We start from the raw sequence: 26,639 nt of genomic DNA, 5'->3' as shown, positions 1-26,639 counted from the left end.
AGGGTGAGCTAGCAGCCTGGGAACTACCAACGATTCTCTACATGCTCATTGCCATGACCATCTGGATTGATGGGCGGCTACGGGAAAGTAGGAAGGAGAGGAGGTCCGATTCCACTTGCCCGCCCAAGGATTCCACCTCGCCTTCGAGGCATCCTGGAAGTCCCCCATGTTTCCATTGTGGAGAGAATCCGAGGCTACCCGAGTTCCCCTGAGACTCTCCGAAGTCTGCCGATTCATCTCTTCCTGAGCCGATGCAACTAGGCAGAGCTAGGCTGTCTCCAGCCGAACGTTTACACAGGCTGAGTTGCCTGCCTTGCGGGACTACTGGTAATTTCGTGTCCTCTTGCCCAATAAAAAAAACAGGCTCACCGATAGGGGGCGAGTACTCTGGTGGGCCATCCGGAGAACTTTCCCTCTTCCCTTACTCGTACCCCTCTCCATGTCATCCTGTTGTGGGGGAACTAGTCAAAATCTCTCTGGATACTCATCGACTCCGAGGCCGATGAGAGTTTTATGGACGCTACCCTGGCATCTGAGATGGGCATCCCCACTCAGTCCCTCTCCAGACGTTAGAGCGCTGGACAGGCACTCTATTAGGCTGGGTCACCCACAATACCACTCCCATCAATCTACTAGTGTCAGGGAACCACAGCAAGGCTATCCAATTCATGCTAATTAAGTCTCCTTAGGTTCCCGTGGTATTGGGATTCTCTTTGCTCCAGGGACACAATCCCCTCATTGACTGGACTGCTGGTGCCATCATGTGCTGAATTCCATTCTGCAACGGCCATTGCCTGAAGTCAGTACAGCCTGCACCGGGTCATCTTCCTGTGGGCTCAGAAGTTGCCCCGGACCTCTCATTCCCATAGAGGACCAGGACCTCCGGGAGGTTTTTAGTAAGGGCGGGCCACTTCGCTTCCTCTGAATCTACCCTATGACTGCGGGATCAACCTTCTCTCAGACACCACACCCCAGAGAACAAGGTTATGGAGGCCTACAGTACATCGAGGACTCCCTAGCTGCAGTGTGTATCCATCCCTCTACCTCCCCCGCCGGCGCAGGGTTCTTCTTTGTGGAGAAGAAGCACAAGCCCGTGCATAAACTAACGGGACCTCAATAACATCACGGTTAAAAAATCTACCCGCTACCACTCATCGCCTCAGCCTTCGAGTCTCTCCAGGGGGGCACCATTTTCTCCAAGTTGGACCTACGGAATGCCTACCACCTGGTGCGGATACGGGATTGGGATGAGTGGAAGACTACCTGCAACACGGCCAGCGTTCACCACAAATATCTGGTCATGCCATTTGGTCTTACCAACGATCCAGCTGTGTTCCAGACCCTGGTTAACTTCTTTGGGACTGGAGGGCAGTATTGAGTAGTTTGGATGAATAAGGTGCCCAGAGTAAACTGCCTGCTACTCAGGCCCAGTTGTTAATATATGCATATTATAGTAGATTTGAGTAGAAAACACTCTTTGAATTTTCTAAAACTGTTTGAATGATGTCTGTGAGTACAAGAGAACTCATATGGCAGGCAAAGACCTGAGAAAAGATCCAACCAGGAAGTGGGAAATCTAAGGTTTGTATTTTTTCAAGTCATTGCCTATCGAATATACAGTGTCTATGGGGTCATATTACACTTCCTAAGGCTTTCACTAGATGTCAACAGTCTTTAGAACCTTGTTTGATGCTTCTACTGTGAAGAAGGGGGGAATGGGAGCTGAATGAGTCAGAGGTCTGCCAGAGTGGCATGAGCTGATCACGCGCTCTCATGTGAGAGGTAGCTGCATTCCAACGCATTTCTACAGACAAAGAAATTCTCCAGTTGAAACATTATTGAATATTTATGTTAAAAACATCCTAAAGATTGAATCTAAACTTCGTTTGACATGTTTCTACGAACTGTAGTATGACTTTTAGTCTGAACATTCGTCAGGACTTGCCCGCCTGGACTTGCCCAAAAAGGAGGTATTTGGACATAAATTATGAACTTTATTGAACAAATCAAACATTTATTGTGGAACTGGGATTTCTGGGAGTGCATTCTGATGAAGATAATCAAAGGTTAGTAAATACTTATAATGCTATTTCTGACTTTGTTGACTCCACAACATGGCGGATATCTGTATAGCTTGATCAAGAGCGCTGTACTCAGATTATTAAACTAAAATCTGACACAGCGGTTGCAGTAAGGAGAAGTGGATCTAAAATTCCATGCATAACACTTGTATCTTTTAGCAATGTTTATTATGAGTATTTCTGTAAATTGATGTGGTTCTCTGCAAAATCACCGGATGTTTTGGAACTACTGAACGTAACGCGACAATGTAAACTGAGATTTTTGGATATAAATATGAACTTTATCGAACATACATGTATTGTGTAACATGAAGTCCTATGAGTGTCATCTGATAAAGATCACCAAAGATTAGTGATTAATTTTATCTCTATTTCTGCTTATTGTGACTCCTCTCTTTGACTGGAAAAATGGCTGTGTTTCTCTGTGACTAGATACAGACCTAACATAATCGTTTGGTGTGCTTTCGTCATAAAGCCTTTTTGAAATCAAACACTGTGGCTGGAGTTACAACAAGTTTATCTTTAAAATGGTGTGAAATACTTGTATGTTTGAGGAAATGTAATTATGGGATTTCTGTTGTTTTGAATTTGGTGCCCTGCACTTTCACTGGCTGTTGATGAGGTGGGATGCTACCGTCCCGAATATCCCAGAGAGGTTAATGACATTCTCCATGACATTTTGAACCTGTTCGTCTTCGTCTACCTTGACGACATCCTTGTTTTCTCCCGCTCAGCCCAAGAACACGTGGTTCACGTCCGACAGGTCCTCCAGCCTCTTTTTGTGAAAGAGGAGAAGTTTGAATTCCATCACTCCACCATCCCTTTCCTTAGTTACATCATCACTGCGGGGAATGTACAGATGGATCCCGGAAAGGTGAGATTGCTGGTGGATTGGCCCCAGCCTACGTCCAGGGTGCAGCTGCAATGTTTCCTGGGATTTGCCAACATTTATCGTTGCTTTATCCGGGGGTACAGCACCCTGGCTTCCCACCAGTCTGCACTCACCTCTCATCCAATGTCCCATTCACGTGGTCCCCAGCTGCTGACCGGGCATTCCAGGACCTCAAGCACTCCCATATTGGTGCATCCTGACCAGTCTCATCAGTTCATGGTGGAAGTTTCAGATGTCGGAGTTGGGGCTGTCCTGGCCCAGCGTTCTGCCCTTGACCTCAAGTTACATCCCTGTGCTTTCTTCTCCCATCATCTTAACTCCACGGAGAGGAATTACGATGTGGGGAGTTGTGAGCTTCTCGCGGTGAAGATGACGTTGGAGGAATGGAGGCACCGGTTGGAGGGGGCGGAAAATCATTTTATTGTGTGGACGGATTCCAAGAACCTGGACTATCTCCACACTGCCAAGCGTCTCAATTCGAGGCAAGCCAGATGGGACCTGATTTTCACCCGGTATAACTTCACCCTCCCCTACCAACCAGGAACCAAGAACGTCAAGCCGGATGCACTGTCACACCGCTTTCAACCCGCGGCTACACCCTCGGACCCCGAGACCATACTTCCCACCTCATGCCTGGCGGTGGCACTCAGCTGGGGAGTGGAAAATCAGGTCCATGAGGCACAGCATTCCCAGCCGAACCATGGAGGGGGCACATAACCAGATGTTTGACCCTGACGCTGCCTGCCCCTCAGTCCTGGAGTGGGCCCACTCCTCCAGGCTTGCCTGCCACCCGGGCTCCAGTCGCAGCCTGGCCTTTGTGTGACAACGCTTTTGGTGGCCTACCATGGTCCCTAACGTCACTGCGTTCATCGCCACCTGCACGATCTTTGCTCAGAACAAGACTCCTCGGCAAGCTTCGTCTGGTCTCCTTTAACCACTTCCTGTCCCTCACCATCCCTGGTCTCACATATCCCTGGACTTCATCGATGGTCTTCCCCCGTCTGATGGCAACACCGTCATCCTGACAGTAGTGGACCGGTTTTCCAAAGTCGCCCACTTCATTTCTCTCCCCAAGCTACCCTCTGCCAAAGAGACAGCCCAGCTTATAGTGCAGCACATCTTCCGGATATATGGACTCCCGGTGGACATGGCCTCAGACCGGGATCCTCAGTTCTTGTTCCGGTTCTGGAAGGTGTTCTGCACACTCATTGGGTCGTCAGCCAGCCTGTCCTCCGGGTTCCATCCTCAGTCTAACGGCCAGTCGGAGCGAGCCAAATAAGACCTGGAGACGACTCTTTGCTGCCTTGTCTCTGCCAATCCTACCACCTGGAGACAGCAACTCATGTCGGTTGAATACGCCTGCAACACCCTCCCCTGCTCTGCCACTGGTCTCTCGCCTTTTGAGTGTTCCCTGGGTTATCAGTCCCCGCTCTTCCCGGAGCAAGAGGAAGAGGTCAGCATACCCTCGGCCCAGATGTCACCACACCTGGAAAAGAGCCCGGTCCTCTCTTCTCCAGACCACCTCTAGATATCGACGACAAGCGGACCGCCACCGGACCTCGGCTCCCCGGTATTGTCTCGGGCAGAGGATATGGCTGTCCACTCGAGATCTGCCCCTCTGGGTGGAGTCCCACAAACTTTCCCCCCGTTTTATTGGCCCTTTCCCCATCTCCATGATTCTCTGCTGCTTGTCTTCTGTTGCCCCATACCCTCTGTATACATCCCACCTTTCATGTGTCTAGGATTAAACCTATGTCTCACAGCCCTTTGTCTCCTGTTTCTTAACCTGAAGCCGCCTGCCGTTCTGTACCTTTCGGACTCTGCTCTGAGTTACTGACCTCTGCCTGTCCTTGACCTGTTGTTTGCCTGTCCCCTGTTTTTGTAATAATCTTTTGTTACCTCAAACTGTCTGCATCTGGGTCTTCTCCTAGTGGATGGGTTTTACATGGGATCCAAGAGGGTTCTACCTGGAATCAAAAGGGTTCTACATTGAACCAAAAATGTTTTTCAAATAGGTTATCTTATGGGGACAGCTGAAGAACCCTTTTAGGTTCTAGATAGCACCTTTTTGTCTGAGAGTATATGCAAAGGAGATGTGTGAGGCAAATGGTGGCCACACCAGATACTGACTGGTTTTTTGATCCACGCCCCCTAAAGTATCTGTGACAAACAGATGCAGCATTGCTGTATTCCCAGTCATGTGAAAGCCATAGATTAGGGCCTAATTAATTTATTTCAATTGACTGATTTCCTTTTATGAACTGCAACTCAGTAAAATCATTGAAATTGTTGCATGTTGTGTTTATATTTTTGTTCAGTATATAAAAATAAAAATACAATTTACATGTAGACTATATGTGTTTTTAACAAGCACCACAGATGTGGGTAAAGTGAAGCAGTGTTTTGTGCTTATACAGGTACTTTACATGCCGAAACTCCTACTTTTTATATGTGACAGAATGATGGGGAATTATACAGGAGCCAGGGCTGTCTATCTGCAGACGAAACCTGGGCAGGCACACTCTGCTGAGCTCTACTGCTACTCAGTAGAATACCTTACCTGGAGCCATACCACCTGCATACACGCAGCATCTCAGCTCCTATTACAACTAGGAGAAGTAATATACTGAACGCAAGACACTCACATGGTTGCGTATTCTGAGGACAACAACACCGATACAATTCAATTAAAAACAAGGACATTCGATTATGAAATGTTATATACTGGAGAGAAAAACCCTTGAGGCCATCAAGTGTGTCAAGTCTAACACTGTCATTAATTAAATGAATTTCCTAATTCTCATTGATGAAGTTCTTTGAATGAAAACAACTACAGCAACTACAGTCGACTCGTTAATGGCCAAAATATCCAGATATGACATTCTGCCCTCCCCATCCCCTGGTCCTGGCCATGCTCCCCGGCCCGACCATCTGCTGTGGGAGCAGTGAGTCGTGTAGAGGGGCCATGGAGGCTGACAGCACAGCCAGGTAGTGGAGCCATGATGACACCCAACATCCCCATACCTTTGATAGGAGGTCACCAGGAGTTTAGATAGAAAGGGGGAGATGGAGAATAGAGGAACAGAAGGAATTACATGTCAGGAAACATATGCTGGACTTTGGTTTGAGGCAGTTCTGGGAGACCCACAAGTAAGACCCATCTGGCCCTGTGTGCCTCCATTTACATCCATGTCTGTGTGCAATGGGGCATGACACACACACGCATACACACGCAAGCACGCGCATGCATGCACAGACACACACACACATCTTCTATCTCATACAAGCACTCACTAAGATGCAATATTAGATGCTTGGCACGTGTTATGGTTGGCCACTGGGGAAATGTTCACCCTTCTCTCCGACTCCCAATGCAGTGTTGTTTAAAACCCAGGGATAGTTGGATTTAAGCTCCTGACCATTAAGCCCAAATGGATGTGTGAACACGCCTCCTCTGCTAGTTTACATAATCCCTTTATGAATAAACATTTACACTGAAGTCTCTCAACTGCCGAAAACATTCTCTTTTCAGGAGATGATAAATATTCATTCGTACTCTCAGCTCTCTCTCTCTCTCTCTCATAATCTTCCCACTTAATTTGACTATGCATGGCATTTTAAATGAGGGGAAGCCCAGCTCTTCTTACTTAACACATGCTCTAGTTATTATGAAGCACTAGTGATGACATGAGGCCTACAGATTGATAAGATGAACCTCCTCTGACATGGAATTAACACAAGATGCTGAGTTACTCTCTTCAATATAAAAATATCCTTCTTCAATGTAGAAATATCCCTTTTCAATGTAAAGATATCCCTCTTCAATGTAAAGATATCCCAGAGGACTATGATACAGGGAGGGGGGGGGGGGGGTTGAGCTGTCAGAGGGAACAAAACAGACAACCCACCCCTGTATTGTTTTAATTACGCTCTCTCTCTCTCTCTCTCTCTCTCTCCCTCTCTCTCTCTCTCTCTCTCTCTCTCTCTCTCTCTCTCTCTCTCTCTCTCTCTCTCTCTCTCTCTCTCTCTCTCTCTCTCTCTCTCTCTCTCTCTCTCTCTCTCTTAAACTCAAACACACACACACAGGTACACACTCATACACACATACAAGTGAACACACAAACACTTACACACACTGTTCACTTCTCCCTATTCCTCCTGCTCCCCACTCCTCCACCAGTGCCAGACAGGACTCCTGCTTTGGCAGTCACCTCCTCCAACCCCCTGCCTTGTTCTAATGTATAAATGCAACATGCTATCAGAGCAATCTGTCACTGAAACATCCTCACCAATCTCCCCCCTCCCCTCTTTGAACAAATCCATCAATGAAACGGATGAACCATCCTAGTGTGTGCGCCTCGCATGGATGCCGCCGCCATAGTGATGTTATTCAAGGTTAATGCACCTGGGGGGAGAGGGGAAAGGGAATAACAGAGGAACAAAGCTTCTCTATAGCACATTTTAAGCAGTTAATGGTGTGGTGTTACGTGCTTCATCAAGTGGAAAACGCATTAAAAGCTTCAAGTTGGCATCTGAATTGTCTCATTTGTAACTAGCTACAGTGCTGATGTCCAGAGTGAGAGAGAGAATAGTGAAAATTGACAAACACAGCAATAGCCAGGACTATCTCTCTATGCCCAGGAAGCGATGACCATTACAACGTCACAAGCAGCATTTAACCTGTCAGAGAAAGGGTGCCTCAGCCCTTTCTGAAGTTGATATCCAATGCCTGTCTTAAGTGCCAACTTCTAACTGTGCCGAAGGGTGCCAAGTTCCCATGTAAAGACTGACACTACAGAGCAGCAGAGATTAATTGAGATTAGATGTGTATCTGGATCATATATTTATTCTCTTCTCTTCTGGCTGTTATTGCGGCAGGCAGGCAGTTTGAAGGGCAGCCACGGAGCCTGAACCAGGGCTTGGTGTCTGTCTGTGAGAGCAGAGGATTTGAATAACAGCCCTCTCTCCTTTTGACTGCCACATGGCTGCTGTCTAACTGCTGTCACAATGCCAATGTTGACAACTCTATCATAGTGTGGTTAACATATTTTCTCTTTTTTTCACTCTCTGTCTCATCATAGGTATAGTTTTTCGTGAGCATCTCTGTTAAATCTCGCTGGTCTTCTCAGAAAATGATTTTGCCAGCCTAGAATCTGAGCCAAGAGCTACATGCAAACAGGCTGAGCTCTCCCCCTTCAAACAGAATGGGGGACAGCCAAGCTGACAAAAAAAAAGAAAAAAAAAAGAAAGTAAACTTAGAGTTTTATAAACTGCACGGTCATTTTACTTACTGTGCCTTCAGAAAGTCATACCCCTTGACATTTTGTTGTGTTACAGCCTGAATTCAAAATGGAGTAAATAAATAAAAATTCTCAGACATCTACACACAATACCCCGTAAAGACAACGTTAAAACATGTTTTTAGAAATGTTGGGAAATATCTTGGAATACAAAAAATATCAAATTTAGATAAGTATTCAGACCCCTGAGTCAGTACTTTGTATAAGCACATTTGGCAGCGATTACAGCTGTGAGTCTTTCTAGGTGAGTCTCTAAGAACTTTCCACACCTGGATTGTGCAACACTTGCCCATTATTCTTTTCAAAATTATTCAAGCTCTGTCATATTGGTCGTTAATCATTGCTAGACAACCATTTTCAAGTCTTGCCATAGATTTTCAAGCCGATTAAGTCAAAACTGTAACTCAACCACTCAGAAACATTCACTGCCTTCTTGGTGAGAAACTCCAGTGTAGATTTGGCTTTGTGTTTTGGGTTATTGTCCTGCTGAAAGGTGAATTCATCTCCCAGTGTCTAGTGGAAAGCAGACAACCAGGTTTTCCTCTAGGATTTTGCCTGTGATGAGCTCCATTCCATGTAATTTTTTATCCTGAAAAATTCCCCAGTCCATAACTATTACAAGCATACCTATAGCATGATGCAGCCACCACTATGCTTGAAAACATGGAGAGTGGTACTCAGTATTGTGTTGTATTGGACTTGCCCCAAACATCACACTTTGTATCCAGTTCATTTGTGGAGTAACTACAATGTTGTTGATCCCTCCTCAGTTTTCTCCTATCACAGACATTAAACTCTAGCTGTTTTAAAGTCACCATTGATCTCATGGTGAAATCTCTGAGTGGTTTCCTTCCTCTCCGGCAACTGAGTTAGGAAGGACGACCTATATATTTGTAGTGACTAGGTGTATTGATACCATCAAAAGTGTAATTAATAACTTTGCCGTGCTCAAAGGAATATTCAATGTCTGTTTTTTTTACCCATCTACCAATAGGCATTGGAAAACCTCCCTGGTCTTTGTGGTTGAATCTGTGTTTAAAATTCACTGCTCGACTGAGGGACATTACAGATGTGTAGGGTACAGAGATGAGGTAGTCATTCAAAAAGCATGTTAAACACGATTATTGCACACCAATGAGTCCATGCAACTTGTTATGTGACTTGAAAAGTAACTTTTACACCAGAATTTATTTAGGCTTGCCATAACAAAGAGGCTGAATACTAATTGACTCAAGACATTTCAGCTTTTCATTGGTAATTCATTTGTAAAACGTGTCAAAACATAATTCCACCTTCACATTATGGGGTATTGTGGTTAGGCCGGTGACACAAAAAAAACATAACAGACTGTGGAAAGTCAAGGTGTGTGAATACTTTCTGAAAGCACTGTACATTGGGATCCTGTAAATCTTAGAAGATACTGACCGTAATATGATGGAAATTAGGGCTATTCAATACGGCCAAAATGGACAGATTATTCATTCAGTGTCTGGTTCCAGTTGGCTTCAACACTGAGCTCCACGAATCCAATTTGAAGATATAAACTCTATTTCAGAGTTAAGCCTATAACCAACGTCCACATTGCAGCTTAATCTTTCAATGAATATTTTTGTCTCAGAAGTGCGACGTGAGGAGTAAAGTTATAAACTTCTGTAGAGTCTGATATTGGTTTATCAGGAAGTCATATTGTGACCAAGAGTGAAATGTTGGTATGCTAACTAGTTGGAACGTCACTAAAAGAAACAGAAGTAAAGTTAAAAATATCTCCTCTATCTACCTCTCATTCCCTCTCTCTTTTTCTTTCCATATGTTTCAATTCACTGTCATACTCTTTCTGCACCTCAGCACAGTTCTTTACCACTCCCCATTCCGTTTCTTTTGACATTAGCGGATAGTCTTTCTGAAATAAAAAAAACGAAAACACATTTGTTAGAACTGTCAGAGCACAACTCCTTGACAAATAACCACATCAAACTCAATTAAAACATGGTGCAGGAAGTGGCAAGGTTCACAGAGAATCTACAATATGATGGCAGCTCTCTTAACCAAGGATGGTTTTTTTTACCGGCAGCCTGCTGCCAAACTTTCCCCACAGAGAGTCTAGAAAGGAATAACACTAACACAGGCATAGATGAAGAGATGGATACTGGTTGACAAAGGAAGTGCATATGACAGAGAGAGGAAAGGACTTTACCATATGGCCCTTCTCTCTGTTTATTATTATACAAATATCTCCATAGTGATCTAAATCACTGCATTGTCTTCAACAACCCTCTGGGCAGAGGTACTGTATATGATCAGAATCTCAGTCTATAACCAGGCCTCCTCTGAGAGCCTCAGACCAGGCCTGTACAGTGTTAAGGCCATTCACAAGGCTTTTAGAAGACTCTTAGAGCTCATTAGGACCTTAATGTTTATACACCCCTGTTTTCATGCCAACCACTTTGCCCGGGGGGCACTTCGGGGAGCGCTAATCGATAGAATAAGGAATCGCATCATAACCGAACCCCCTAATCAGAGGTAATGGAATTCCCTCTTAACGAATAATGAAGGGAGACATAGAGATAGAACATTTCTTTAAGGGCAATGTAAGTTCAAAGGCAAGAATAGGGAACAGAAGCCAAGAAAAGGTTTATTACTGAGGGTAGCCCATCTAAATGGTAAGACAACGTATAGACAGAGGCAGAGCATCTACCTTTTGGTGAACATACACTACCGTTCAAAAGTTTGGGGTCACTTAGAAATGTCCTTGTTTTTGAAGGAAACCCTTTTTTAAAAACTTGTCCATTAAAATAACATAAAATTGATCATAAATACAGTGTAGACATTGTTAATGTTGTTTTTGACTAGTGTAGCTGGAAACGGGAAATATTTACATAGGCGTACAGAGGCCCATTATCAGCAACCATCACACCTGTGTTCCAATGGCACGTTGTGTTAGCTAATCCAAGTTTATAATTTTAAAAGACTAATTAATCATTAGAAAACCCTTTTGCAATTATGTTAGCACAGCTGAAAACTGTTGTCCTGCTTAAAGAAGCAATAAAAGTGGCCTTCTTTAGACTAGTTGAGTATCTGGAGCATCAGCATTTGTGGGTTTGATTATAGGCTCAAAATGGCCAGAAATTAAGAACTTTCTTCTGAAACTTGTCAGTCTATTCTTGTTCTGAGAATTGAAGACCATTCCATGCGAGAAATTGCCAAGAAACTGAAGATCTCGTACAACGCTGTGTTCTACTCCCTTCACAGAACAGCGCAAACTGGTCTGACCAGAATAGAAAGAGTGGGAGGCCCCAGTGCACAAAAAAGCAAAAGGACAAATACATTAGAGTGTCTAGTTTGAGAAACATACGTCTCACTAGACCTCAACTGGCAGCTTCATTAAATAGTACACGCAAAACACCAGTCTCAATGTCAACAGTGAAGAGGCGACTCTGGGATGCTGGCCATCAAGGCAGAGTTGCAAAGAAAAAGCCATATCTCAGACTGGCCAATAAAAATCAAAAATTAAGATGGGCAAAAGAACACAGACACTGGACAGAGGAACTCTGCCTAGAAGGCCAGCATCCTGGAGTCGCTTCTTCATTGTTGACGTTGAGACTGGTATTTTGCGTGTACTATTTAATGAAGCTGCCAGTTGAGGACTAGTGAGGCATATGTTTCTCAAACTAGACACTCTAATGTATTTGTCCTCTTGCTCAGTTGTGCACCGGGGCCTCCCACTTTTTCTATTCTGGTCAGAACCAGTTTGCGCTGTTCTGTGAAGCCAAACTAGAACATATTCTAATGCAAAACAGCATCAGATGAGAATTTATAAGTCAATCTGAGTGGTAAAACCTATTGGCACTGTAACGTCTCACTCTGACATGTGCTCTGTCTTGGTTCAGCAGCATTGTGGATGAGGGTTGACAACAGCATTTGGTATTCCACAGCACATGACTCATAGCCCCTCTGACGTTGGCTGTAATTGCTTTGTATTGATTCTCCTCCGTACACCTTGCACATTTCCCTGCTTTGTTTTTTTTTTAAACTTCAGACTATGCCAAACATTCAAAGAGGTTTGGAAGGGGATCACAACATCAAATCTGCTGCTAATAACCAATTACAGGTCTGGCACCAGAAAGATTATGTTATTATATCAACCTGACTGAGACCAGGTGTGGAAGACCAGTCCATCCAATCAAGCTCAGAACTCAACTTGCAAATTGATTCGAGACATTGATTGTTTTTTTTTTGGCAGAAACAAGAACGTTTTTATTACAAGTGAACTCTTAGTCAAATGAGACATGAACCTTTGTGTCATACACATCTCTGAGATGTAGCAGTGCAGGCCAATGTAGGAAGCCGAGGTGAGGATAAGGACACACAGCAGGTCAACATCAATACCTCTCTGGAGGCTGAGATATGTGACCTTTAACTCCTGAACAGACTTTGTAACACTGAGTGCATCTCTCTGACAGAAGACAATGCCTATTGCAGCGGGCATTGATCCACTGACTGTGAGATGGTTTGTATGGAGGTGAGGGCTGGGACGTGATAACACATGTAGCCACTGGCAAAGACTCTGCTTGTTAAACAGGGGAGAAAGCCAGAGAGACAGAGAGCCTTTCAAAAGGGCATTGTCTCCTGAGTGAAGCTGCATGGGCTCTGTCAGAACTAACATGCCACATCCGCATCACGCAAAGCCACACAGAGGCATCAGTATTCAGGGTCCATTGCACCCCCTTGCTCCCTCCGCTCCCCCTGAATCCCCTCCTGACTTCAGTAGCTGGCTGAGCACGCTGCCGGCGGGTGGATCAGCAGTGGCACTCATTACTTTGGTAATATTATCTTTTTCAGTTAACCTCAGGCATTTGTGGGCTTTGCCGTCCTCACTCTGGGTTTGGCAGTGCCAGGGCTGAATTAAGATGCGCTGTTCAGCCTCTGGACCTGGCAATGGAAACCAGACAAATGGGTCTGCATGCATTCTGTGCTGCAGGACAACAACAAAAAGATAATTGTTGTGTATTGACGTGGCGTACTGAGATAGGACGTCACCACGTCAGTAATGGAATGTGGGTGATTACACGGATAGTGATGGAGTAAAGACATGCTGAAGTTTACCTCTGTGTCTGGTTGATTTCATTCAGTATAATATCTTAACTTAGCACGAGTTGTAAGTATAAGATTGAACAATAATCATATGACCTTTATTTCCCAAGGTGAGTTGACGTTCCTGTGTTTTGTCATGACAACCGAAGACAGGGCACATACTGTGTAGAACAGATAGCACACAGGGCCAACACACACTGTGGGTTATCAAAAAGCTGTTGTTCTCCTTTGTTCTTCATGCTGATGAGGTTCTGGGGCACATTGCCCCTGTGACTCTGTCTGACCTGGCTAAATGAATGTCTCCTCTGGCTGAGGTTGGCAGTGGGCACTATGTTTAATATGTTGAGGGAATGTTACTACTACACTCGCACGGACTGGCCTCTGTCTCTCAACAACATTGGCTGGATCTGTTCTAGGAACCCTGCAAGGTTCAACTTCTTACTGACCCAAATGTTAACACGTTTTGAAAAAAAAAAAAAATTGCACCGCGGTTTAGCAGATGGAACACAAGGTGTCATTTGCCTGCTGAATCATGATGTGGTTGTTCAGGAAGAGAGAAGTGCTACCAGTAAATGCATCCAATTAATTAGACAATTAAACTAATTGAGTTAATGCAGAGCTGTCAGGACTGGCTTTAGCGAGGCACGATGAAGCTGGGCTTCTGAATCTGCTCCTTTCACACAGAGAAAAAGAAGCAAAACTGTTTTTGTAAGCACACAGTCTTCGTGATTTACAGTGCTCCTAATACCATTAAGGGCCATCTACCCTGTCAGAAACGGATATTTTACCTAATGGAGAGAGAAATTACAGCTGCTTACGCATACAGAGGTGCTAACTAATGCATCTGGACTGATGGATCCAGGCTCACTAAGCTGGGGAAATGGATGTATGCACAAGGCAAATAAACAAACTCATGCATGGAAAAAACAGCCTGAAAATTGTCACACCTGGCTGCGACGTATATCATACGTCCCTTTGTTTCCTCACCTACAACATTCATTTCAGTTCTTAACTCCATCTATTGTCCCTGACTTAGCCTGTTTACTTGCTTGTCCTTTCTATGACTGTCTGGCATATCTTTTTTAACAGGGTGTTTTAAAAGCTCCCCTCTCCAGTCGGGCCTAAGCTAACTGTCACCGTTCAGGTTGAAGGAAGCAGGGACTTCCACTGACGTTAACAATGAGGCCATCCTTTTACTCTGCTGTAAACTCTGACAGCGAACACACCAGTATCGACCACTGAGAGACAACGCTAACCGTCCCGAAAACCACTTCCCCCCCACTTAAAAGGGGTCCAAACTGCAGCTAGCCTATTCGTAAACCCCTGAATGATGACCGGTGTGGTGTTCTCATCGGGGTTGAAAACTGGGTTAATTACGAGATGGCATCCCCTCTGGAGAGGTACAGAGAAAGTTCAGCTCAACATTTATCAAAGTAGGCACTAACACGCTGCGACAGGGACCACACAACACTTGCCAGAATGGGTCTGTAGGGAGATGGCAGACAAAATGGGCCTATAAAATATTTGTCGGTGCCAGTTAGTGTTGAAGTCATTGTCTAAACATTTAGCTGTTGATTTACCCTAAAAAAGCCCTGGCATCCTCTTAATTTAAAACCAATGTGTTTCATTTAGTCTTCTTAACACTAGAAGCCCTGAGCGAGTCATTTTGACACATTTACATTTAAAATGGAAATATCACTGCAATTTTTCCAGTCAATAAATATATCTAACACACATGTTGTTAGAATTCCGACATCACAAACATAATGTGTTATTATACTGAATACAAATATAAACGCAACATGCAACAATTTCAAGGATTTTACTGAGTTACAGTTCATATAAGTTAATCAGTCAATTAAAATAAATGAATAAGGCCCTAATCTATGGATTTCACATGACTCGGAATAAAGCAATGCTGCATCTGTTTGTCACAGATACTTTAGGGGGCGTGGATCAGAAAACCATTCAGTATCTGGGGTGGCCACCATTTGCATCATGCAGTGCAACACATCTCCTTCACATAGAGTTGATCAGGCTGTTGATTGTGGCCCGTGGAATGTTTTACTCCTCTTAAAAAGCTGTGCGAAGTTGCTGGTTTCGGCGGGAACTGGTCATCTGGTGAGTATGCAGGTCATCTGGTGAGTATGCAGGTCATCTGGTGAGTATGCAGGCCATGGAAGAACTCTGACATTTTCAGCTTCCAGGAATTGTGTACAGATCCTTGCGACATGGGGCTGTGCATTATCATGCTGAAACATGAGGATGGGCCTCAGTATCTCTTCACGGTATCTCTCTGCATTCAAATTGCCATCGATAAAATGCAATTGTGTTCATTGTCCGTAGCTTATGCCTGCCCATACCATAACCTCACCACCACCATGGGGCACTCTGTTGACAACGTTGACATCAGCAAGCTGCTCGCCACACGACGCCATACACGTAGTCTGCGGTTGCAAGGCCTGTTGGGCATACTAGCAAATTCTCTAAAGCAACGTTGTAGCGGTTTATGGTAGAGAAATGAACATTCAATTCTGTGCCAACAGCTCTGTTGGACATTCCTGCAGTCAGCATATAGAGTAATGTTCATGCTGTTTAATTATCTTCCTGATATGCCACACCTGTCAGGTTGATGGATTCTTTTGGCAAAGGAGAAATGTTCACTTACAAGGATGTAAACAAATTTGTGCACAAGATGTTCCAAGAATAACCGCTGTGCCTTTGCGCTCCAGACGTGAGCACTCAGCAGGAGATCGCCAACATAAACAAACAAAAATGCTATTGAAGAACATAAACCAAAATATTAGTTGTCCGAGAGCATATATGAAATCCAATGTATTTATTACACTGTTAGAATGTTGCAGTTAAAATGGCTGCTCATTGGCGTGGTAAGGGGGTTAGCTAGGCCGGGCAGTTTAAGTGTTAAAGATTATTTTGCGTTGCATCTACTGCTTCCATGGACTCCACACTGGCTTGCCAAATGCTGCTGTTCACATGTCTAGACTAACTCAGGGCCTCATGCATAGCCCAAGCTTTGGAGCATTTATCTTCCTTACAGGAGTCGACCAAAATGCTCACGACAAGCAGACTTTAATACGCTCTTTGAATAATTCATTTCTTACACTCAATTATTTACTGTTCTCAGTTACATTAGGAGAGTTTGGTAGAATCAGAAACAGGCGATGTGATATCTGACTATATACTTGCCCTAGATCATAGACCATCCAAGATACATGACTTTCATTGTTGTTATAACAGAAAAGTATAACCATATGAACCTTGCTTAAAAACTACAGCAGTCCCACACCACCATTGCTCCCAGTCTCAGCAATGGTGGCAAGCTTACAATGAAAAACTGCCTATATATTCTCACAAAGGCCTGTTTTCTAGTGGGATAGAGAGCAATGACATATGGTCCAATAGTGTCAAATCGAAAGCACATGTAATGACACTACACAATACCATCAATCCAGAGGTGTTAGATGGCCATGGGGCATGAAAGGGAGATCAGAGAATGGGGCTTATTGATGTGACTATGCCATTATGCTTTGAACATTGACACAATAGAAGTCACAGTCACAGTGGGTCGACAAGGCTTCCTCCACTTCAAAAGCAATCTCGTTCCTCTAAATGTCAAAGATGACACACACACACAACACACACATACCCAGAGAGAGCGATAGAGAGACAGACAGAGAGAGAGAGAGAGAGAGAGAGAGAGAGAGAGAGAGAGAGAGAGAGAGAGAGAGAGAGAGAGAGAGAGAGAGAGAGAGAGAGAGAGAGAGAGAGAGAGAGAGAGAGAGAGACCGAGCGAGAAAGAGAAAAAGAGAGAGTGAGATGAAAAAGTGGACATTCATTCAGAAGTGACCTCACACCTGATCAATTTAGATTTCTGTGGATTGGAAAACAGCTCTGGTGGCATTTTATACATTTATATTTTGCCTCTAGCATACCACTATGGGATTCTATCCCTCTAGCATACTACTATGGGATTCTATCCCTCTAGCATACTACTATGGGATTCTATCCCTCTAGCATACCACTATGGGATTCTATCCCTCTAGCATACTACTATGGGATTCTATCCCTCTAGCATACTACTATGGGATTCTATCCCTCTAGCATACTACTATGGGATTCTATCCCTCTAGCATACTACTATGGGATTCTATCCCTCTAGCATACCACTATGGGATTCTATCCCTCTAGCATACCACTATGGGATTCTATCCCTCTAGCATACCACTATGGGATTCTATCCCTCTAGCATACCACTATGGGATTCTATCCCTCTAGCATACCACTATGGGATTCTATCCCTCTAGCATACCACTATGGGATTCTATCCCTCTAGCATACCACTATGGGATTCTATCCCTCTAGCATACAACTATGGGATTCTATCCCTCTAGCATACCACTATGGGATTCTATCCCTCTAGCATACCACTATGGGATTCTATCCCTCTAGCATACCACTATGGGATTCTATCCCTCTAGCATACTACTATGGGATTCTATCCCTCTAGCATACTACTATGGGATTCTATCCCTCTAGCATACCACTATGGGATTCTATCCCTCTAGCATACCACTATGGGATTCTATCCCTCTAGCATACCACTATGGGATTCTATCCCTCTAGCATACCACTATGGGATTCTATCCCTCTAGCATACCACTATGGGATTCTATCCCTCTAGCATACCACTATGGGATTCTATCCCTCTAGCATACCACTATGGGATTCTATCCCTCTAGCATATGGGATTCTACTATGGGATTCTATACTACCACTATGGGATTCTATCCCTCTAGCATACCACTATGGGATTCTATCCCTCTAGCATACCACTATGGGATTCTATCCCTCTAGCATACCACTATGGGATTCTATCCCTCTAGCATACCACTATGGGATTCTATCCCTCTAGCATACCACTATGGGATTCTATCCCTCTAGCATACCACTATGGGATTCTATCCCTCTAGCATACCACTATGGGATTCTATCCCTCTAGCATACCACTATGGGATTCTATCCCTCTAGCATACCACTATGGGATTCTATCCCTCTAGCATACCACTATGGGATTCTATCCCTCTAGCATACCGCTATATAACCAATAGAACAGTCCAGTCCTACCACCCCTCAACATTCCATTTGAAGCTCCTTTTCTATTCATGGGTTGCACCGCCGCCACTCGTCGCATTGCTGCCATTGTTATCAACGTTCTACAGACACCGCAGCCATACTGATGCCTAAAAGTAGGCTAATGGACAATCATTCTGAACGGGGGCTAATGACTGTTATGTCTAAATTACACTACACTAACAAAAGGTGCTATCTAGAACCTAAAAGGTTTCTTCGGCTGTACCCATAGGAGAACCCTTTGAAGAATCCTTTTTGGTTCCAGGTAGAACCATTTTGGTTCCAGCTAGAACCTTTTGAGTTCCATGTAGAACCCTTTCCACAAAGGAAATGGAACCCAAAAGAGTTCTACCTGGAACCAAAAAGGGTTCTCCTATGGGGATAGCCGAAATAACCTTTTTTTCGAAGAGTGGCATGGAAATACGATGACATTGCTAGAGTAGGCAAATAATTAGTAGGAAAAAATGTTGCCATCATTATGATGTGGACAAATTTCCTTTAGAGAGACAGCAATGTTGTCATTAGCTAGCAAAGTTAGTCAAAAATAGTTATCAATTCTAACGTTAGCTAGCTCAAATTTAATGCTGTCCCCTCAATCTTAGCTAGCTTAGCTAAATCAATCTGGTGACATCACAAGGACGACAAAAGGCTTTCCTAAATATTATTTGCCTCCTTCTGATATGCCATCGTTTCTAAGCCATTGTGACGAATTTTTGATTAAATGTTCTTCAGCATCAGTCCAAAATTGAATATTCAAATCAATATTGTGACGAAACATGCAACCAATGAATAGGCATTACAGAACATGATTCATGAGCAACAATGACAAGAAGCTCTGACAATGGACCTGACGGTTTCATTTATGGAACTAAGCGAGGCTCACTTGGCTGGGTCGTGTCTGGCATTCTAACACACCAGCCTTAATTATTTCACTTATCATTTAAAGACAGCTCTGGGCTGCTTGGCTATTTACACAATCCAGTAGAGAAAGAGAATGCATATATTACAATAGTGTTTCAGTGGGAAACTTATTTCAAACATGATTAAACAAACCATCCATGTGGGATGTTGAGGAACACGTAATGAATGCAGGGACAGGGCTCTGTTATTGTCTCCCCAGAAAGACCTATATCTGTATTCTCCTAAAAAACATTCAGAAATACCCCAGAGACATTCTCAAATCTAGCTATGGTGAAAGTGGTAATGTGGCAGTTTGGTGGAGTCAGATAATGCCAGTTCTAAATACTTCACTATTAACTACTCTATCCGGACATGGACCATTCTCCTCACACTTCTGCTATGCTATGTAACACCAGCCCCCTGATTCCCCCCAGCCTAAACTCACAGTGCAGGACAGACTGGCTTGTGCCCCAGACCTGCCCTAACCACTAGCCTTGCCCATAAACAGCCAGAGTGACTCAGGTGCCAGACAGTTCTGAGCAACCAGTGAGTCAGGTGCCAGCAGGGCTGTGTGAAACCACAGAAAGAGACTGGCGCCTCCGTCTCAACACAGAACACACTATTATGGACTGTGTGTGTGTGTGTGTGTGTGTGTGTGTGTGTGTGTGTGTGTGTGTGTGTGTGTGTGTGTGTGTGTGTGTGTGTGTGTGTGTGTGTGTGTGTGTGTGTGTGTGTGTGTGTGTGTGTGTGTGTGTGTGTGTGTGTGTGTGTGTGTGTGTGTGTGTGTGTGTGTGTGTGTGTGTGTGTGTGTGTGTGTGTGTGTGGACCAGCTCAATTAAATGCAATCCAACAATAAGATACGCTGTTACGCTTTATTAAGTTATGTACTCTCACTAACAGATTTGACTTTCTAAATAGCTTTCAAAGTTCAACTGCTGTGCTTTCTATACCGAGATACACACCTGTATAAATGCTGTCTCCATTAAATATGTAAAACAGATGAGGACTTTATTTGCCTTTTAACCTCAAAGGCAAAAAAATGCTAGTGCCCTCTGATGTCTCTTTTAAAACAGCCAAGAGAAAATGAAACATTTAAACTAAGAAAAAAGCACAAGATCACAGAATTTGGGATTCTAAAAAGTTTAACATTTCATTTTTTGAGAGAACATTCAAATCAAATGCACATCAAGTTAGTATTCATAATTTGTGCATGCAAAGGGAGATATGCAGACTTAATTCTGAGTGAAACAAGTTAGGGCGGAAGTTCAGCTTTATAGTGTGATTGAAATTTAAAGGCAATTTCACACATTAGGGGAGACTACATTCACGGTTAACACTGTATATGTCGGCTCAATCGGAAATTATCTATCCATTTCTATTCGCGCAATCTGTAATGCTTCAGCGATATAGATTGAATAGAGTCCTTATACTATGTTTATGAAGCATAAGAATGTGGGAGTCATAGACTGTCAGAGAATTGCCACAGAGGTTTTCAATATCAATAAATATCATTGTTAATTATAATTTTAAACCCCTTTCTCTGAGTAATGTTCTTGTCACAAGCTTCCCCAGCACCAAAGAGTAAGGGAGATTAAGAGGGGAGAGTAGGTCTCTCAGGAGGATCATGCATGTTTTAATGGACAGTGTGTTGGAGTTCCTTGTACACTGTAATTCATGATTTAATAAATAAGGCATGAGTTACCTGATCGTGGTCAATATGCTCTCAACACACACTCAGTTCTGAGAGATTGGCCAGGGCAGGTCTGTCCTCTTGTGCACTGATGATAGAATTAAAATAATATTTCAAAAGTCCCTTATTCAAAGAGCCATCTCCTCCAGCATCCTGTGTTCTTTGTATTGTTCACTCTCAGCAGATCCAAGTTTCCTGCCAATGTATGTTCACTGATTTATTTCATTATTACATTTTTTGGGGGGGATGGCCTTCCTACACTCTTCCTAGAGAGAGAGAGAGCTCTGAGTCTGAATGACATCTTTAATGGCCAAACTGCTGGCCCCTCTGGAGTGGAAAGAGAGAGAGCGAGAAAGAAAGAGAAGAGACTTTTAGTCACCGGTTTTAAGTGACATGGCCACACCAACAGAAATGTTTTCTGGCTGCTCTATCCGTGCCTGCTGCTGCCACCAGTACCTACTACCGACTCCAACCTGACAGCCATAAAGAGAAGCGGACAGCGTGCCAGCAAGGAGACCTGTAAAATTGGACTGAAAACAAATTTGCCCCATGACTGGGTTGCTTATGAGCAAAGCAAAAAAAAATAAAAAGCAACAAAATAAATAATCAAAGCCAGGAGCTAATTACTATTGCAACAAGCCAGAAGATAGAACACAGCGTTCGATGGGTAGGAACATGAATGCAGTATTCTGACCAGAGGGATATTATTTAATTCCTGTGTAGTACAGTCTGCTGTGTTTTAAATGACCTCCAGTCAATCTCAGAAGACAGAGAGGCAGGACAAGGTCACTGGGCATAAAGACTGGTTGTCAGATTAGGACTCCATTAATGTGCCTGACTGTCTTTTCCCAGGAGAGGTCCGAGACTGTATCATGTTTCAGGCGTCAGAGCCTACCCATAGCCAACCCATAACCAACCCATAGCCAACCCATAACCAATCCTCACAACGATTTCCATTATGGTTTAATGTGTTTGTGTGAAAAAAATGAATAGCTTTTTATTCCAATCTCTAGCCATGATCCACTCTTATGCCCATCTCTGTCTTGCGGCAACAGATCCTTGGCGTTGTCTAAAGAAATGTGTTAATGACCGTAAACAGTGTTATCTCAACAGTTATTAATGATATTGATTTTCTTAGAAGCGGTTTGACACGAGAGAAAAGTGCATGAACCACAAATGCCATTAAAGAGTAACTGAAGGCAATACACAACTTCTCTGGTACGGCCTATGTTGCATCAATACTAGACAGTAAGTTCAGACCCCTTTACGGTTCTGGCTCCATCTGTCTTTCCATGCACAGTAACACCTGAATGACTGAAGCCCAGTTCCAATTTTGTCAGCAGAGAGATACAGTCTGTCCAACCAGATAACTGCTGCTTCCTCTCCTAGTCTTACTCAGAGAGCAGAGCACACTCGTATTCTTTGTCTGTAGAGTAATTCTTACAAGAACTGCACAACATAAATATACCCTACAACATCTGTTCCATCTTTGTGTGTGTGTGGAGGCAGAGTGCTGGTATGGTAATGGAAACGGTGTGGTGGTGGTGTATGTGGTGTGTGAGCTCATCGGCTAGCTGGAAGGGTTGGTGTGTGTGGAGGCAGAGTGCTGGTATGGTAATGGAAACGGTGTGGTGGTGGTGTATGTGGTGTGTGAGCTCATCGGCTAGCTGGAAGGGTTGGTGTGTGTGGAGGCAGAGTGCTGGTATGGTAATGGAAATGGTGTGGTGGTGGTGTATGTGGTGTCTGAGCTCATCGGCTAGCTGGAAGGGTTGGTGTGTGTGGGGAGGCAGAGTGCTGGTATGGTAATGGAAACGGTGTGGTGGTGGTGTATGTGGTGTGTGAGCTCATCGGCTAGCTGGAAGGGTTGGTGTGTGTGCTTATCGGCTAGCTGGAAGGGTTGGTGTGTGAGCTCATCGGCTAGCTGGAAGGGTTGGTGTGTGAGCTCATCGGCTAGCTGGAAGGGTTGGTGTGTGTGCGGGCTAGCATATAGGGCAGCAACAAAGGCTGTGCGGCGTTCCAGAGCTCTGCTGATGTTGTTGGAGCTCAGTCTCGACGGTTCTGTCTCACATTGTCTTGGGCCTCCCCCTCTTCCCACAGAAACCGACACAAATAGGACAGACAACCTTAAAAAGGAGCTGACTTTTTTTAATTGATAGAACCCAACTTTAAAACGTTAAGCACCAAACAGTATTAAGGAGCACCAGAATATACATTTATTTAAATCTACAGTATCAGTCAAAATATTTGTACACAACTACTCATTCAAGGGTTTCTTACTTTTTACTATTCTCTACATTGTAGAATAATATTGAATAGATCAGAACTATGAATCAACACATATTGAATCATGTAGTAACCATGTTATATTTGAGATTCTTCAAAGTAGCCACCCTTTGCCTTGATGACAGCTTTGCACACTCTTGGCATTCTCTCAATCAGCTTCACCTGGAATGCTTTTCCAACAGTTTTGAATGAGTTCCCACATATGCTGAGCACTTGTTGGCTGCTTTTCCTTCACTCTGCGGTCGAACTGATGCAGTCAAACTGATGTCATCTGATGCAGCACTTCATCACTCTCCTTCTTGGCTACTTTGAAGAATCTCAAATATAAAATATATTTTGATTTGTCACGAACCGGCTCAAAGCCCGTAACAAAGGGAGACAACGTGGAGATAAGGAGTAGCAAAATATGTATTTATTAACTAAAGCAACTAAGTATAATATACAATGGTGTGTGTAATCAGTAATCAGTAGTGTAAGTGAGTGTTTTGCATGCATGAATGTGATAATGCAGGGTGATGAAAGGTGCCAAAGCAAACAAACAAAAGGCCACCAAGAACCACAACAGAATCTACAACAGGTGTCTGCATGGAGAGAGTCTCCTCCATGAATGTTGAAGAGGTCTATTTATCCTGGGAGACACCTGGCCCAGGTGTTTCCCATGTAGCTGACGACCCTCTCAACTCCGCCCACCGGCATCCTAATAAGGAAACAAGAACAAAGACAGAATACGGCAGACAGAGTGGGAGGGTCGTCACAGATTGGTTTAACACTTTTTTTATTACTACAGGATTCCATATGTGTTATTTTAAAGTTTTGATTTCTTCACTATTATTTGACAATGTAGAAAATAGTAAAAAATAAAGAAAAACCCTTGAGTGAGTAGGTGTGTCCAAACCTTTGACTGGTACTGTAGGTTTTTCAAACATTTTCCATTCTAAACATTAGGAATAAGCACACATATGGAAAACTGGTCTTGAAAAACTACTTATAGAAAAACTATTTTATATAAAATTCAACATTAATTTTGTTTAGCATATTTAATAATATCAACCAATGTCATTTAGTAAAATTATCATGTGGTTTTCTATCAGGAATCAAGGTAAGACCCAGATGCAGACTGTAACAATGTTTGTTATAGCAACAGGGGCAGGCAACGACAGGTCAAGGCATGCAGGGGTCGATAATCCAGAGTATAGGGGCAAAGGTACAGGATGGCAGGCTCAGGGTCAGGTCAGGCAGAGGTTGGTAATCCAGAGGTGGGGAAAAGATACAGGACAGCAGGTGGGCTCAGGGTCAGGACAGGCAGGGTAGTCAGGCAGGCAGGCTCAGAGACAGGACAGGCAAGGGTCAAAACCGGGGGGGGGACAAAAAAAAAGCAGGAGCTGAGAAAAATGCTGATTGGCTTGACAAACAAGACGAACTGGCAACAGACAAACAGAGAACACAGGTATAAATACACAGGGGATAATAGGTAAGATGGGCGACACCTGGAGGGGTGTGGAGACAATTACAAGGACACGTGAAACAGATTAGGGTGTGACAAACCATCGTAGGCCACCAAAAGCATTGTTGCACAAAGGCCAGGCTCCAATGGAAGCTTAGGTGGAAAGCATGCCTGGAAGAATGGGCCCACTCCAGAACCGCAGAGCGGACAGCATCAGGCACAAACATCCAATTATCAGGGCTCCCCCCAGGGTTCGGCTGGGACCAGGAATTGGATAGCCTTGCTCTGGCTCCCTGACACACGTAAGTTGATGGGAGTGGTGTTGTGGGTGACTTAGCCTAAAGAGCACCCGTCCAGCACTCTAACGTCCATGGGAATGGAGAGGGGCTGAGGGGGATGTTTAGCACGGACGCCAAGGTAGTGTCCAAAAAAACTCTTGTCAGCCCCAGAGTCAATGAGAACCCGGAGAGATTTGAACTGGTTTCCCCACAGCAGAATGGCATGAAAAGGGGTGCGAGCAATGGAAGCAGGAACGTTCTCCATATGGCTCACCAGAGTACTCCTACCAGTGAGACTGCTTTTTTTAAAGGACAAGAAGACATTTACATTTACATTTACATTTAAGTCATTTAGCAGACGCTCTTATCCAGAGCGACTTACAAATTGGTGCATTCACCTTATGACATCCAGTGGAACAACCACTTTACAATAGTGCATCTAAATATTTTAAGGGGGGGTGAGAAGGATTACTTTATCCTATCCTAGGTATTCCTTAAAGAGGTGGGGTTTCAGGTGTCTCCGGAAGGTGGTGATTGACTCCGCTGTCCTGGCGTCGTGAGGGAGTTTGTTCCACCATTGGGGAGCCAGAGCAGCGAACAGTTTTGACTGAGCTGAGCGGGAACTGTACTTCCTCAGTGGTAGGGAGGCAAGCAGGCCAGAGGTGGATGAACGCAGTGCCCTTATTTGGGTGTAGGGCCTGATCAGAGCCTGGAGGTACTGAGGTGCCGTTCCCCTCACAGCTCCGTAGGCAAGCACCATGGTCTTGTAGCGGATGCGAGCTTCAACTGGAAGACATGAAATGACCAAGAGTCCCGCAATACAGACAACTCTTCGTGACGATCATGTATTGCCATTCCGCTGGGGACAACCCAGCTCTGCCTAGTGGCATAGGCTCAGGAAGAGGTGACTCGGCCGTCTTCGGCTGCCCTCGGCGCCTCGGGTTCTCTCGGCAACGACATCGTTGCCAACGTGCGGAAATCCACCATATAATCAGCTACACTGCAGGAGTCCTGCCGAACCTGGATTCGCTTCTCCAGGAGAACGGGGCATCAAAAACCTTCCTCACTTCTCCCACAAGCCCCTCCAGACTAGTGCATATGGCCGGCTGTTGTTCCCACACAGCAGTGGCCCAGGTGAGAGCCCTCCCAGACATCAGCGTGATGAGGCAGGCTATCTTGGAATGATCCGAGGGGAAATAGGAGGGCTGAAGACCGAAGACAAGGGCACACTGAGCCAGGAACGCCCAACAGGTGATCGGCTCTCCATTATTAAAGCGTTCTGGAGGAGGTAAGCGGGGCTCCAGAGAATGTGTAGTGACCAATGAGACGGCGCTGCTAGCAGCTGAGTCGCTGAGGAGCTGTGTGTTACCACCATGGTAGGCGGCCTCCCAGACAACCCGTGCAATTGCTCAAGCAAACTGTCCAACGCCTGCGTCATGGTGTTCAGACAATGTTTGAACCCCCTCCACAAGGTCACTAAGCAATTCCTCGTGCCTACCGATGGAGACTCCTTGGGTGGAGATGGCATT

This window comes from Oncorhynchus gorbuscha, linkage group LG03 (assembly GCF_021184085.1).
Source record: "Oncorhynchus gorbuscha isolate QuinsamMale2020 ecotype Even-year linkage group LG03, OgorEven_v1.0, whole genome shotgun sequence".
Taxonomy (NCBI): domain Eukaryota; kingdom Metazoa; phylum Chordata; class Actinopteri; order Salmoniformes; family Salmonidae; genus Oncorhynchus; species Oncorhynchus gorbuscha.
This window is presented reverse-complemented; position numbering follows the sequence as displayed.